Here is a 16382-nt window from a genome sequence, read left to right on the forward strand (position 1 = left end):
TTATATCAAATCATTGGTCCTCTCATGGAAACCAAACCCAAATAGTTAGCATACCGAAACATGGTATTCGATCCCATAATTATGCCAGAACGTGGCAACCGATCCCATAATTATGCCGGAACGTGGCAACCGATCCAACAGTTATGCTGGAACGTGGCAACCAATCCATTCAACACACCACAATCACAATCACAAGTATATCATCAAGATCATACATTTAAGTCATGATTTCATGGCAATCATAATTCATCTATCTCATTTACAACAAGTGTGATCAACATTGCAACATTCATACATATACAAGTATCATAATGAAGCAAGAACAAACATACATCACACAATCATAGAATCACAACCATCACCTACCTCGAAACAAGCTTGAAACCCTAAGAAACTTGATCATTCCCTTTTCGAATTCGTTACGCTTGTTCTTGGTCTATAAACAATCAATATAATACGGGAATCAATAAACAACCACTAATTACCCAAATTACTAACAATTCTCTGAACCCTAGATCATACCCATGATCCCTTTTATCCAATTTAGGGTTGTTTCCACCATAGAATCTATAACAAAATCCTTTCCCATCAATATTCACCTATTTTATTGTGTTCTATGGATCGAAAAATGGATTCGGGGAGTGAAAAGCTTACCTTTAGCCTCAAGAATGGTGAAAATGAGTAGGAGTAGCCTGGGGTTCGTTCCTTAGCTCTAAAAATCAAAAAGTACCAAATAAGGTCGTTTAGGAGTTTATTAACGATCTTAAGTCACGTCGAGCCCGCCACAGCGGCTGTCACCCCGCTGTAGCGGCCCCGCCAAAGTGGCAAAACCCAGCGCCAAAGCGGGTTACGCGAGAGAATGAGCTAATTATAGAATTCCAAAATCCCCATTTCACAACACACCTCTAACCCACGACGCTCAAAAAATACTTTTTTATGCTAAGATCGATTCCAAAAGTTCTACTCGCCCGAATTCAACTCCGTAAAGTCGTACGAATTCCTTAACGAGTTTTCTAACTACTCATGAGATCAAAATCATAAATGATTCACTCGATTGTTACCAGATTTCCCCACACCTCAAAGACTTTGATTTTATCCAAATTTGGACAAGGTTGGAAAAATCCAAATACTACGAAAAAAATTTTGGCCCCAAATTTTCCCCCGTTGGCTTTTCTATAATGACGAGAACAGGTCATTACAATAGATACCAATTTACCCATTACTCGTCCCCGAGTGACAAAACTTAGGAAAATAGGAGAAGGAAATAATGAAGTAGTACTTGAATCGACGAACAATTGGGGATACTTGTCTCACATGTCTCTCTCGATCTCCCAAGTAGTTTCCTCAACTGGACGATGCTTCCATTGAACTTTCACGGACTTAATCTCCTTAGTCCTCAACTTACGCACATCACAATCAAGAATTGCAATCGGTTCCTCCTCATACTAGAGGTCTTTGTCTAACACAATTGAGTCCCACTTAATGATATAATCCCCATCACCATGATATTTCTTCAACATGGACAGATGGAATACCGGATGAACTCTCGGTAGGTTAGGAGGTAAAGCCAATCTATACGCTACCGATCCTACACATTCAAGAACCTCAAAGGGACCAATGTATCGCAGACTTAACTTGCCCTTCTTGCCAAATCTCATCAACCCCTTTCATGGGTGATACCTTAAGAAGAACATTTTCAACAGTTTGAAACGTCATGTCTCTTACTTATGATCCGCATACTTTTTTTTCTACTCTGGGCTGCTAAAAGCTTAGCTTGAATACTCCTCACCTTATCTTGAGCATCCTTCACTAAATCAACCCCCAAAGGTTTCACATCTCCAGCCTCAAACCATCCTAGGGATGATCTACATCCCCTCCCATATAATGCCTCAAATGGTGCCATATTAATATTGGAGTGACGACTATTATTATAGGAGAACTCACACAAAGGTATGAATTTATCCCAATGCCCTCCAAAATCAAGCACACATCCCCTCAACATGTCTTCTAGCACTTGAATATTCCTCTCTGACTGTTCTTCTGTCTGTGGATGGAAGGCTATACTAAAAGTGAGTTGTGTGCCAAATTCATCATGCAATTTCCTCCAAAACTTGGATGTGAATTGGGTACCACGGTCTGAGATGATAGAGAGGGGCACCCAATGAAACCTCACTATCTCTTTCACATAAACTTTAGTCAATTGCTCAGCATTATAATCTATTCTTACCGGAATAAAATGGGCTGACTTGGTCAATCTATCCACCACTACCCAAATAGAATCAAACTTCCCCAAAGTCTTGGGAAGATCAACCACAAAATCCATGACTATTATTTCCCACTTTCATTCCGTAATTGGCATTCTTTGAAGTAAACCTGCCGGCCTTTGATATTCATACTTCACTTGTTGACAATTATGACACTTTGCCACAAACTCCACTACGTCTTTCTTCATGCCCAGCCACCAATAAACTAGTTTCAAATCTCTATACATCTTGGTCACACCCGGATGAATAGAATATCGCGAACCATGAGACTCCACCAACAATTTCTCAATCAAGTCATCTACTCTAGGAACACAGATTCTCCCTTTAAAATTAAGTACACGATCCGTATCAAGAGTGGTTTCTTGTGCCTTACCATTCGCAATCTTCTTTCTAAGCTCCTCTAAATTCTCATTCTCAAATTATTTGGCCTTGATCTCCTCTATGAATGTGACCCTCACTTCAATGCTAGATAACACCCCACCTCTTTCTGAGATGCCCAGCTGCATGAACTTGCACTCTAAGGTCTGAATTTATTTAGCCAAATGTCGCTTGGTTACACTTAGGCAAGCTAAACTACCATACTCACCGCTTTTCGACTCAAAGCGTTTGCCACCATAATAGCCTTACCCGGATGGTATTGAATGGTGACATCATAATCTTTAAGTAACTCCATCCACCTTCACTATCTCAAATTCAAATCCTTTTGAGTGAACACATGTTGCAAACTACGATGATCAGTAAATACCTCACATTTAACACCATAAAGATAATGCCGCCAGATCTTAAGAGCAAACACTACCGCTGCCAAATCTAAATCATGTGTTGGATAATTCCTCTCATGCACCTTCAATTGACGCGAGACATAAGCTTTAACATTCTTATCCTGCATCAACACACACCCAAACCAGAATGTGAAGCATTACAATAAATAGAAAAATCCTTACCTTCAACCGGTAATGCTAGAATAGATGCGGTGGTCAAAAGAGTTTTTAGCTTTTGAAAGCTCTCCTCACATTTTTCAGTCCATTCAAATGGTATCTCCTTTTTGGTCAAATGAGTGGCAATGGAAGCAAAAATTTTCACAAATCGACGATAGTAACTAGTGAGCCCCACAAAACTCCTAACTTCCGTCACAGAGCTATGCCTAACCCAATTCTTAACCGCCTCAATCTTTTGGGGATCTACCATTACCCCTTCCTTTGAAACTGCATGCCCCAAAAATGCAATCGATTTCAACCAAAATTCACACTTAGAAAAATTTAGCATATAGCTTTTGCTTCCCAACACCCAAACACTACGAAGATGGTCGGCATGCTCTTTCTCACTTTTTGAATAGACCAAAATATCATCAATAAACACTATAACAAACGAATCAAGGAACGGTTTGAACACCCCATTCATCAAACCCATGAAAGCTGCAGGCGCATTGGTCAAACCAAACGACATAACCAAAAACTCATAGTAACCATAGCGAGTTCTAAACGCCGTCTAGGGCACATCCTCAGGCCTAATTTTCAATTAATGGTAACCGAATCTTAGATCAATCTTAGAGAAAAATCGATGCACCTTGCAATTGGTCAAAAATATCATCTATTCGAGGCAAAGGGTACTTGTTTCGAATAGTGACCCTATTCAATTGCCGGTAATCTCTACACATTCTCATACTACCATCTTTTTTCTTAACAAAGAAAACTGGAGCACCCTATAGGGAAGCACTAGGACGGATAAATCCCTTATCAAGAAGCTCTTGGATTTGAGCCTTAAGCTCTCTTAATTCTGCCGGAGCCATGCGATATGGAGGGATAGAAATGGGATGCGTACTACGCTCTAAATCAATGCAGAAATCTATATCTCTATCCGGAGGTATACTAGGCAAGTCATTAGGAAACACTTCTCTAAATTTCGACACCACATGAATAGACCCAATGGATGGAGCCTCAATCTCAACATCCCTAATATGAGCCAAATAAGCAAAAACAACCCTGCCCTATCAATTTCTTAGCCTGAATGGAGGATATGAATTTAGTTCGCTTAGGATTGTATACCCCTTGCCACTCTAATTTTCCCTTCCTAGAATTTCTAAAGTTACAGACTTAGTATTATAATTAAGCACAACATAATAGGGGGACAACCAGGTCATGCCAAAGATTATGTCAGAGTCAGTCATATCCAAAATCACCAAATCAACCTAAGTCTAAAAACTCATAAACAAAATAGGACAAACACGATAGACATGGGTAACTATGACTGACTCTCCAACTGGGGTAGAAACATGGATAGGGGAATCAAGTATATCACAAATCATATCAAACTCTGCGGCAAATCGCATAGATACATAAGATTAAGTAGAACCTGGATCAAATAACACATTAGCCATCCGGTCACAGAAAAGAATAGGACATGTGATCACCGTGTCAGACGCCTCTACCTCATTCTTGCTCGGAAAGGCATAACACTGAGCCCTATCATCTTGGCAAACCACTTCCTTGCCTGGTTGCACATTACCTCTGCCTGCATTACCATTTCCTCTACCTCCACGACCTCGCTGATTACCTCCTCGCCCACCATGTGGACGTCCTCTACCATTATTACCATTCTCCGTGAGTACCACTGCTCTAGACTGCAACTGTGTGTAATCTAACAGACGTGGGTGGGGATAATCTCTCCTCATATGCCCAGGTTCTCTACAGTTGTAACAAGTACGATCAAAAGATGGTATGCCTTCCATCGAAGGCGTGATTCCCTGGCTATCCTAAAAATTATGAGATGGAGTTTTCGAGTAATTACCCGCAAAGGCGGGCATAGCGGACTGAATTGGCTTGGCTGCATGCGTTGGCCTTCCGGACCCCTTGGAATAAGAACCTTGAAAGTTATCCGAGTTCTTGGCCCTTTTTGCCCATGCCTTAGCTTGACTGTCTCACCTCACCCCCTCCACTTTCTTAACATAGTATGTTACCTCATTGAAGCTCCTCTTTGCAAAAGTCATATGAACATATAATACTTGCAACTCAGAATTTAATCCCCTAATAAATAACTGGATTCTCTCTTCCTCAGTCACCAATTGAGTAGCATATCTAGAAAAAGCATGGAACTTGGCCTCATAAGCAGCCACAGTCATACCACCCTGCTCAAAAGCCATGAACTCATCCTTCTTGCGATCCCTCAAAGTCCGAGGCACATACTTCTCTAAAAACAGAGAATGAAATTGGGTCCAAGTAAGTGGAGGTAAAGGAGAAGACCTGCATTCCATATAAGCTCTCCACCACTGGTTAGCCTCACCTTGAAGTTGTAAAGACACAAACTCGACCCCTGATGGACAATTCCCAACTTATTAAGCCTCTCATAGCAGTCTAAGATGAACTCATATATTTTTTTTAATTTAGGTTCTTATAAATTTTTTAATTGTAGTAAATTACATTTTTATTTAGGCACAAATTAGTTATTTGTAACTTTGTCAGAACACAACTAACTACGCCAACAGACGTTCAAATTTTATTACTCATGGCTCAAAAGAAATGCATATTAAGTATTAAAATACACAAGTCTTAGGTATTTCTTATGGTGAAGAAACATTTAAATTTGTTCATATCTTCTACTTCTAAAGAATTACCAGAATAATATAAGATATATATGAAAAATTAGCAATAGAGGTTTATTTAGATGATAATGAAAAATATAGAAAAATAATTATTTAGATGATGATGAATAAGAGAAAAAACAAGGACAAAGAAAGGATTAAATATCAAAGAAGAAATGAAATAGAAATATTTATCACTGTTTCCTCCTATTTTTAGTTTCATCATTTATTTTTTCGAATTAAAGGAAGATTCATCGGATAGTAAATTTATCATTTGTCAAAAATAAGAAAAAAACCAAGTCCTTCAATAAGTTATCCAAATTTTATGTATTAACATCATAATATATATGAAAAAAATTTCTTAATAAATTAGTTTTTTAATTTTGAAAAATATTTGATAACAAAAATGTAATCCACTTAAGCTCTAATTCTACAAAAAAAAATCGTATTGTGGTTTTATCATTTTTTTTATTTCTACAATTAATTTTTAAAATAAATTTACATATATATTTCATAACTGTGCGAAGCACGGCCAAATTCCCTAGTGTTTTAATACAAGTAGATAATAAAGTTAAACAAAACATTTAATGAGGAAAACTTAGCCTACTTATAAAAGCTTGCAAAGACATTAATTTGACTCACTCAATCTTCAGCCTCCACTTAGGATACAAATATGATACCTATGAGAAGAATTCCTACTCTTCCTCAAGAACTAATTGTTGAAATATTCCTATGGTTTCCTGTTATGTCATTGATGCGCTTTAGGTGCGTTTCCAAATTTTTTGATGTTCTTGTCTTGGATTCAGATATTGCTCATGTCCATCACCTACACTCTATGACTCACGATGGTGAAACAAAATTCCTTATGGGGAAAGCTGAAGACCTATACATTGTAGATCTAAACGAAGAAGGATATACTTCTAGATGGAATTTTGATTGTCACGATCAATATTTCAATGGACCGTGTGTTAATGGTTCGTATTGCATCTGGAAGCACGATAAGGAGCCTGTTAGAATTTTCAATCCCAGTACAAGAAAAATGATAGTACTTCCCTATCAGAGAAAAAAATTTCACTCGGTCAAATCATTATATTACTATTCGCTAGGTTATGAACCCGTAGAAAAGAAGTACAAAGTTTTGATGCAAGTTCATAATTCAAGTGGGCATGTACGGAATTTTATTTTCACCTTAAGCATAGACAAATCATGGAGAAAAATAAAAGATATCATTAATTTTTCCCCATGTTTTAGTATGAAAAGTTTCTCTATTAAAGGATTTATCTATATGATGAATTACTCAACAAATTCTTCAATAATTGCATTTGATTTAAGAGCTGAAAATTTCAGAGTTATTAGATTGGGTAATGATATATGTGACAAGAAATTAATTATGATTTAATAGAAGTGAAGGGAAAAATAGCATTGTTGGACTGTTTTGGAAGTTTCACCGGTGAAAATGATTTATGGATTTTAGAAAATTCTAAAAAAGAAAACGGAAGAGTCATGGCATTCACATTCCTTCGCAGTGGAAAGATGTGGAAGATATATAAAAACCAAAATAAGGACCTCCTCAAGGATTCTGCGATTCTCATAATTGCGAAATTATATTTATTGTGGTAAAAAATAATATTTTATTTTGTTATTTTTATGATGCTGAGAAAAGTAGTTGGAGATATTTGGAAATTCACGAAGCTCCAATAGAAGATGGAATTAATGGCATTAATATTATAAAGAAGGCCTCTACTTAAGCTAAAATAATAAATAAAAATATTTCAACTTATTACTAAGTTTAGACTTGTGATTTTATTTTTCTTTTCTTTTTGAGTAGCTCCAAATGAATATTATTGCTCTCTNCGAAGCTAACCTAGCTGTCAGAATTTTCATCTGAGCACGACTTCCGAGAAGGTTGACCAAAGTCAACTTTTCAAGTCATTACATCTGAGCATATGTTTTTTTAAGAAAAAAAAATTGTTTATAAAGTATGTGTTATCAAATAATAAAAAGCATAAAAAAAATTCTTCTAGAATGGTAATAATTTATATTTTCTTTTTGTCTAATAGTTAAGAATTTCAAATTTGAATTGAATAAAATATTTAATGTGACATGAAATGTCAATTAGGAGAGAAGAAATATTTTTTTATATTCAATATATTTTGAAAATAATAATAAAAAAAAACAACAGTTTGAGTGATTTTACAATTTTAAAAGAATATAAAAAAAATAATTGATAGTTTCATAAACATAATTCTATTCAAGGAATTAACTCAAAGACTCTCCGAATGAAAACACATTACTCATTTACTCTCAGAGAGAGAATTAATTGGTTATCTTGCAAATAATAATTACTCCTATTCCGCTAGAAATATTCTCATATTTTATATTTAAAAACTTAATTTAATTTAAATAAAAATATATATTTTAAAATATTATTCAAAATTAATGTAATTTAATTCTCAAAACACAAAAGAAAAGAACCGAGGGACCATACTTATTAAGCATTTGATTTTATACATTATTATTTTTTACGTTATCTCTTTTGTCACTGCAAAGAATTACGAAGTGAATTCTAGATAAAGGAGACGTGAAATTAAGATAACTTTGTACAACCCTCTAAATTACTATTCACTAGGTTATGAACCGCTAGAAAAAAAAAGTATAAAGTTTTGATGATAGTTAAGATTTCAACTGGGCCCACAAGAAGTTGAATTTTCACTTTAAGCATAGATAGTGAATCATGAATGAGATTAAAAGTATCATTGATTTTTTACATATTTTAGTAGGAAGAGTTTCTCAATACAAGGAGTTATTTAGCTACATGTTGGATTACTTGAAGAAATTATTATATAGATGACAAAATATTTTAATACAGTTTGATAGAAGTAAGGAACAAATTAGCATTGTTAGATTTGTTATAAATATTTATATGATCAAAATGATTTGTGTAGTGGAAATATATGTTTGAAATAAAAGTTTGGACTTAATTTTAATGTAGAAAGCGTCTACTTATGCTAAAAAAAAATTACATTGCTTGTCACAAATTAAAGTTTGGACTTGTTGCCTTATTTAAAATAAAATAAAATAAAATGATTTGCTTGGTATTTAATTCTATAAAGTTAATAACACTGTTTTTGTCTCTCTCTTTTTTCGAGTTGTTTCAAATGAACCAAATATTATTTTTCTTTCTTTTATATTAGGCTTTATGCATGTCAATGTATATGTTCTCAAATGATTTTTAAAAAAAAATCATAAAGAAATTCTTATCAAAAGGTAATAATTTATATTCTTTCTCTTTTAAAATTTGAATTGAATAAAGTGTTTAATGTGACATGGCATGTCAACTAAAAGAGAATATTATTTTTTTTAGTTTAGCATTTTTGAGGAAAAAAATAATTGAGTGATTTTTATAGTTATAAAAAATCAAGTAATTTTAATTAATAGACAATTTTTGAAATATAAATAATTATTTAATAAATTAACTCAATCAGAACATTACTTATATATAATGTTTGATATATGTGAGTTGGCTAATCTTTGTAGAGAGGCAAGACTCAAGAGAGTCTACACAAATAGAAAAAATATTATTCATTTGCTCTTATAGATAAATAATTAATTTGTATAGTTTTGAATATATAAATTTAATTATTTTTTAATTTTAATTAGTTTATCTTATAATCCTTTTTAGTCTGTTTTATAAAGAATATTTTTTTCTTTTTCGACAAGTGATCTTTAATTTGGACTTTTTCATATGGTATATTAACTAAAATTGCATTTTAGTAAATTATACATATCCTTAATTTATCACCATCTATATACATAATTCAAAAATCTTATTTACTTTATTAAATTTCCTATTATGTCAAGTCAAAAAAATAAAAAATTATTTTGAATTAGATCAACTTAATATAAATTCAATCCAATGAAAATGGTTTAATACAAGTAGATAATAAAGTCAAATAAAATATTTAATGAGGAAAATTTAGCCTACTTATAAAAGTTTGCAAATACTTTAGTTTGACTCACTCGGTCTTCAGCCTCCACTTATGTAATGACTTGAAAAGTTGACTTTGGTCAACCTTCTTGGAAGTCGTGCTCAGATGAAAATTCTGACAGCTAGGTTAGCTTCGGAATATTGATTTTGGTCTAGAACGACTTTTTGTTCACTTCCCGAGGCTTTAGATAGCAATTGTGGAATCTGGTTCAAATGATACTGGGTGTGGGACCCACTTTTCGTCGAAGCGAGCTCCAAATGGAAATTCCGCCTTCACCGTTGAGTCCGAAATATCGTTTCCAATCAGATTCCATATAAGGTTTGTATTTTTCCGACTCCGAACGAGTCCGAAACATCGAAATTTAAGTTTGAAGGGTTGTAAAATTTTGACGCGGCGGTGACGTGGCAGAGCCACGTGACGACACGTGGCAGAGGTGGAAATTTCCAGATTTTAAGAACGAATTCGTCCAATTTTTTTTTTTAACTTCAACATCAGATTGCTCCTTCATTTTGAGACCAAATTTAGTGATTCAAAAGGCAAACTTCAAGAGAATTTCGAGGGGAATCTAGCGGTGATCTCGGAAACGCGAGGGGAGGCTTCGTTGAGGTAAGAAATCAATTTTTAGCCACTGCCAGTGTGATTTTCGGATGTTTTGTTGTTGAATTTTTGAAATGTGAGATCTTGATCATCGTAAGTCCGTTTTGAGTCATTCTTGTGGCTAACTTGTAGAGTTTTTCGCAAGGATCGTCGTGGTATAATCTGTTTGGGTTGAAAGGGTCTCGTTTTTCCGGAAATTGATGATGAAAGGGCTGTCCTTTTTAATTATTGTGGCTGATTTGCGGTGTTGTGGGCATCTGTTTGTGCTAAAATTTTGGGATATTAGTTTAGTAAGGTAGTTGGGACGTTTCCACGGATTCGATTTTGAGATTCTAAGTGTGGGCCCCACAATCCCGTTTTAGACCCGATTTTGGGTCCGTCTCCGAAAAATATAATTTTAGTGTCAATATATTCGTAATGACGAGGTGATTAACCTTTTGTTAGTGGGGAAGCATTTGGAGACCGTTCGGAGAGGAAAAGATCCGGTACCGTGAGTTGGAGCACGCGTGATCGGCTTTCAGGTAGGCTATGGTTTTCTCTCGTGAGATTGAGCATGTTTAGGCAATTGTTTATTGATTTGCTTGAGTATGGAGGGGTTCGGGTGTCGAGCATGCTAAATTTCTATAATTCCTGCCTTAGACCTTATTTCGGGAAAGTGTTGGATTATGACAGCATGTCTCTTGATATTATTGAATAGCCATATCTGGTGGTGTATATGATAATATTGATTTGAAGTATGTTTGGCCTTAGTCTAGGCTTAGACTAGTGTTGCCATAGACTTGCGAGATTTCGGATGTCGTTGGGCAGTAGAACTTTTTCCGACGTCGTTTCGGACGGTTAGCTCCTTGTAGACTGATATAGCAGACTTGAGTCTGATAGTCGGTAACTCAGCTTATGACCTTGTATCCATAATGCCCTGCTTTTATATCGGCTACAAATACCCGGTTAAAGTCCGTGGTCTAGCTTACTCATTATTGGATACTTCCTCGGCGATTTGGGGTATATGAGGGTCGGACTAAAAGGATTATTTATGGTAATCGGTTTGGTGATATTTCCCGCGACGGATGGTTGGATATTGATTCTTAGCTACAGTACCCGGTTAGAGTCCGTGGTCCAGCTTACTTATTCCAGGTTTAGCTACAGTACCCGGTTCGAGTCCGTGGTCCAGCTTACCTGTGATCTGGTTTCAGCTACAGTACCCGGTTAGAGTCCGTGGTCCAGCTCATTTATGTCCAGGCTTAGCTACAGTACCCGGTTCGAGTCCGTGGTCCAGCTTACCTGTGATCTGGTTTCAGCTACAGTACCCGGTTAGAGTCCGTGGTCCAGCTCATTTATGTCCAGGCTTAGCTACAGTACCCGGTTCGAGTCCGTGGTCCAGCTTACCTGTGATCTGGTTTCAGCTACAGTACCCGGTTAGAGTCCGTGGTCCAGCTCATTTATGTCCAGGCTTAGCTACAGTACCCGGTTCGAGTCCGTGGTCCAGCTTACCTGTGATCTGGTTTCAGCTACAGTACCCGGTTAGAGTCCGTGGTCCAGCTCATTTATGTCCAGGCTTAGCTACAGTACCCGGTTCGAGTCCGTGGTCCAGCTTACCTGTGATCTGGTTTCAGCTACAGTACCCGGTTAGAGTCCGTGGTCCAGCTCATTTATGTCCAGGCTTAGCTACAGTACCCGGTTCGAGTCCGTGGTCCAGCTTACCTGTGATCTGGTTTCAGCTACAGTACCCGGTTAGAGTCCGTGGTCCAGCTCATTTATGTCCAGGCTTAGCTACAGTACCCGGTTCGAGTCCGTGGTCCAGCTTACCTGTGATCTGGTTTCAGCTACAGTACCCGGTTAGAGTCCGTGGTCCAGCTCATTTATGTCCAGGCTTAGCTACAGTACCCGGTTCGAGTCCGTGGTCCAGCTTACCTGTGATCTGGTTTTAGCTACAGCACCCGGTTAGAGTCCGTGGTCCAGCTCACTTATGTCCAGGCTTAGCTACAGTACCCGGTTCGAGTCCGTGGTCCAGCTTACCTGTGATCTGATTTCAGCTACAGCACCCGGTTCGAGTCCGTGGTCCAGCCCACCCGTGCCCGACCTTTGGCTACAGCACCCGGTTCGAGTCCGTGGTCCAGCCCATATAGGTTGACTCATTAGCTATAGTACCCGGTTCGAGTCCGTGGTCCAGCTTGCACGTGGTGTATTCCCAATTCCTCACTAAAGCTTCAGTTTAGTCTTGATTACTCTCATCTGTAGGTTGAGGTTTTGGAGGTTGGAGAGATTCCGGTTAAAGTCCGGGACGTAATGAGATCTTGGAATATGATTGGGAATGGTTCAGTTACAAGTCCGGAAATTGGTAATATTGTGATAGACCTTCTAGCTCCATTATTTTACTTCAACTGTCAGTCCATCTGCCGGGCTTATGGGGGTCCGTGCAGGTGGTTTCTTTTATTGTGCACGAGCGTACCCGTCGGGTTTATGGGAGCCCGGCGGAGTTAGTTAGATTGCTTGTCTTTGTTGCCTGTACGCTCGTGTACATACCCCCCATTTACTACTCTTTGCACTTGATGTGACCCTTTATTTGCATTTCAGTTTACTTTTGCTTATCTTGCTCAGTCGGCCGATGATGCCTACTGGGTACCTGTTGTTTTGGTACTCATGCTACGCTCTGCATCTATTTTGTGATGCAGGTCCGAGCACTAGTAGCCAGCGTTGATCGAGCTTGGAGTAGACTTATCTGGAGACGGGGGTGAGCACACGGCGTTCTGTACTATTTCGGTCTCCATCTGTATATATAGACTTGTCTTCTTCCCTTCGAGACAGTCCAGTCTCTGTTGTCCAGTTTTAGGACTTGTACTCATTTTGTAGTAGCTCTGTACTAGTGACTTCCAGGTTCTGGGAGGGATCTTTAATTGTATATATGTTTTTGGTTTGTGTCCGCCTGTTTATATTGTTATTTGCCTACTCTTGTTTAATTTCTACCCTCAGACCCATTACTTGTTGTTCCGGGTTACGGGTTGGCTTACCTGCTGGTGGGTTATAGTAGGTGCCATCATGACTTGATAAATCGGGTCGTGACAACTTAGGATATAAATATGATACCTATTAGAAGAATTCCTACTCTTCTTAAAGAACTAATTGTTGAAATATCCTATGGCTTCCTGTGTTTGTCATTGATGAGCTTTAGGTGCGTTTCCTAATTTTTTGATGTCCTTGTGTTCGATTCAGATTTTACTCGTGTCCATTACCTACGCTATATGACTCGCGATGGTGGAATAAAATTCCTTCTGGGAAAGCTGAAGATCCATACGTTGTAGATCTAAACGAAGAAGGAAATACATCTAGATGGAATTTTGATTGTCACGGTCAATATTTCAATGGACCGTGTGTTAATGATTCATACTGCATCTGGAAGTACGACAAGGAGCCTGTTAGAATTTTCAATCCCAGTACGAGAAAAATGGCACTACTTCCTTATCAGAGAAAAAATTCTCACTCAATTGAATCTTCATATTACTATTCACTAGGCTATGAACTCGTAGAAAAGAAGTACAAAGTTTTGATGCAGGTTGATAATTCACGTGGGCATGTACATAATTTTATTTTCACTTTAAGCATAGACAAATCATGGAGAAAAATTGAAGGTATCTTTAATTTTTTTTCCCCATGTTTTAGTATAAAAAGTTACTCTATTGAAGGAGTTATCTATATGATGGATTACTCGAAGAAATCAATAGCTGCATTTGATTTAACAACTGAAAAATTCAGAGTTATTGAATTGGGAAATGATATATGTGACAATATATTTCATTATGATTGATTGAAGTGAAGGGCAAAATAGCATTGCTAGACTGTTGGGGATGTTTCACTAGTTAAAATGATTTGTGGGTTTTAGAAAATTCTGAAAAAGAAGAATGGAAGAGTCATGGCATTCACATTCCTCCGCAATGGAAATATGTGGAAGATATTTCGAAACCAGAATCACTATTAAAAAAACAGTGAATACCGACCTAAAAATTTCCGACCTCAAATGGAGGTCGGTAATTTCCGACCTTCGAAGGTCGGTATTTACAAGTAGTCGATTTTTATGCAAAATAAAGCGGAAAAATCAAATTCCGACCTCTGGAGGTCGGAATTTTTCCCGGAAAAAAATGAAATACAATAAAACCCGACCTCTTGATGTCGGTATTAAACAAATAACAAATAATACCGACTTTCGTATGTCGGTAAAATTAAATAGTATGTAAAAAATAAATTAATATAAAATACCGACCTCATGAGGTCGGTATTTTATATATTTAATTGAGAAAATAATACCGACATCAAGACGTCGGTTTTTGTTTCTGGGAAAAATTCCGACCTCCTGAGGTCGGAATTTGGTTATTTTGCATAAAAACCAACTTCTTGATGTCGGTTAAAATACCGACTTCTGAATGTCGGTAAAATTAAATAGTATGTAATTAAAATACCGACCTCATGAGATCGGTATTTTCTCTAATTACTATTAATTAAAGTGACACCCAGAGGTCGATATTTTTATTTCATCTATTACTTTTAAAAGCGATATCCGGAGGTCAGTATTTTTATTTCATCTATTACTTTTAAATGCGACATCCGGAGGTCGGTATTTTTATTTCATCTATTACTTTTAAAAGCGACATCCGGAGGTCGGTATTTTTATTATTACTTTTAAAAGAGACATCCAGAGGTCGGTTTGTTGTTCATTTTACACCTATAACAATTTTTGTATACTATAAAAACTGACCTCTTGATGTAGGTATTATTTTCTCATTTAAATAAAAAAAATTGAGAAATATTTTGATTTAATTTTATTTAAATCGTCTTCCTGAGGACGATTTTGTGTAATATAAAAAACAAAAAAATTATAATATCGACTTCTGGAAGTCGGTAAAATTAAATAGTATGTAATAAATTAATATTTTCAATTAACTTTAAATAAATCGTCTTCCGAATGACGGTAATTTATACAAGTTAAAAAATAATTTAATATAAAATACCAACCTCCCGATGTCAATATTATTTAATTAACATGATTACTTTTTAATGTGATACCGATCACATGACGTCGGTATTTTTTTATTAAATCTAATTACTTTAATAAAAGCGACATCCGGAGGTCGGTTTGTTTAAAATATTCCTATTAATAATCATAATTTTGCTATTGTGCATAATACTAAAATTTCATTTTACACCTATAATTAATTGTTCAGAAAGTGTAACAAATTTGTATACTTCTATAAATAAAAAGTTAGAATTCGTGGAATAAATAAAAAAATATCTATATGTCACGACCCGATTTATCGAGTCATGATGGCACCTACTATAACCCACCAGCAGGTAAGCCAACCCGTAACCCGAAACAACAAGTAATGGGTCTGAGGGTAGAAATTAAACAAGAGTAGGCAAATAACAATATAAACAGGCGGACACAAACCAAAAACATATATACAAATAAAGATCCCTTCCAGAACCTGGAAGTTACTAGTACAGAGCTACTACAAAATGAGTACAAGTCCCAAAACTGGACAACAGAGACTGGACTGTCTCGAAAGGAAAAAGACAAGTCTATATATACAGATGGAGACTGAAATAGTACAAAACGCCGTGTGCTCACCGCCGTCTCCGGATAAGTCTACTCCAAGCTCGATCAACGCTGGCTACTAGTGCTCGGACCTGCATCACAAAATAGATGCAGAGCGTAGCATGAGTACCAAAACAACAGGTACCCAGTAGGCATCATCAGCCGACTGAGCAAGATAAGCAAAAGTAAACTGAAATGCAAATAAAGGGTCACATCAAGTGCACAGAGTAGTAAATGGGGGTTATGTACCCGAGCGTACAGGCAACAAAGACAAGCAATCTAACTAACTACGCCGGGCTCCCATAAACCCGACGGGTACGCTCGTGCACAATAAAAGAAACCACCTGCACGGACCCCCATAAGCCCGGCAGATG

At 36.7% G+C, this 16382-nt stretch overlaps 1 protein-coding gene and 1 long non-coding RNA gene across 2 annotated transcripts in view; one reads left to right on the forward strand and one right to left on the reverse strand.

Annotated features, from left to right (window-relative positions):
- The window catches only part of LOC125858376 (serine/threonine-protein kinase Nek6-like), a 1100283-nt gene that overhangs the window by 583212 nt on the left and 500689 nt on the right, over positions 1–16382 (reverse strand). The window lies entirely within an intron of this gene.
- Positions 10244–13276, forward strand: LOC125858396 (uncharacterized). The gene is made up of 3 exons (XR_007445735.1): positions 10244–10436; positions 10872–10948; positions 13097–13276. It is a non-coding gene; the product is annotated as an uncharacterized LOC125858396 (long non-coding RNA).

This window comes from Solanum stenotomum, chromosome 3 (assembly GCF_019186545.1).
Source record: "Solanum stenotomum isolate F172 chromosome 3, ASM1918654v1, whole genome shotgun sequence".
NCBI classification, from domain to species: domain Eukaryota; kingdom Viridiplantae; phylum Streptophyta; class Magnoliopsida; order Solanales; family Solanaceae; genus Solanum; species Solanum stenotomum.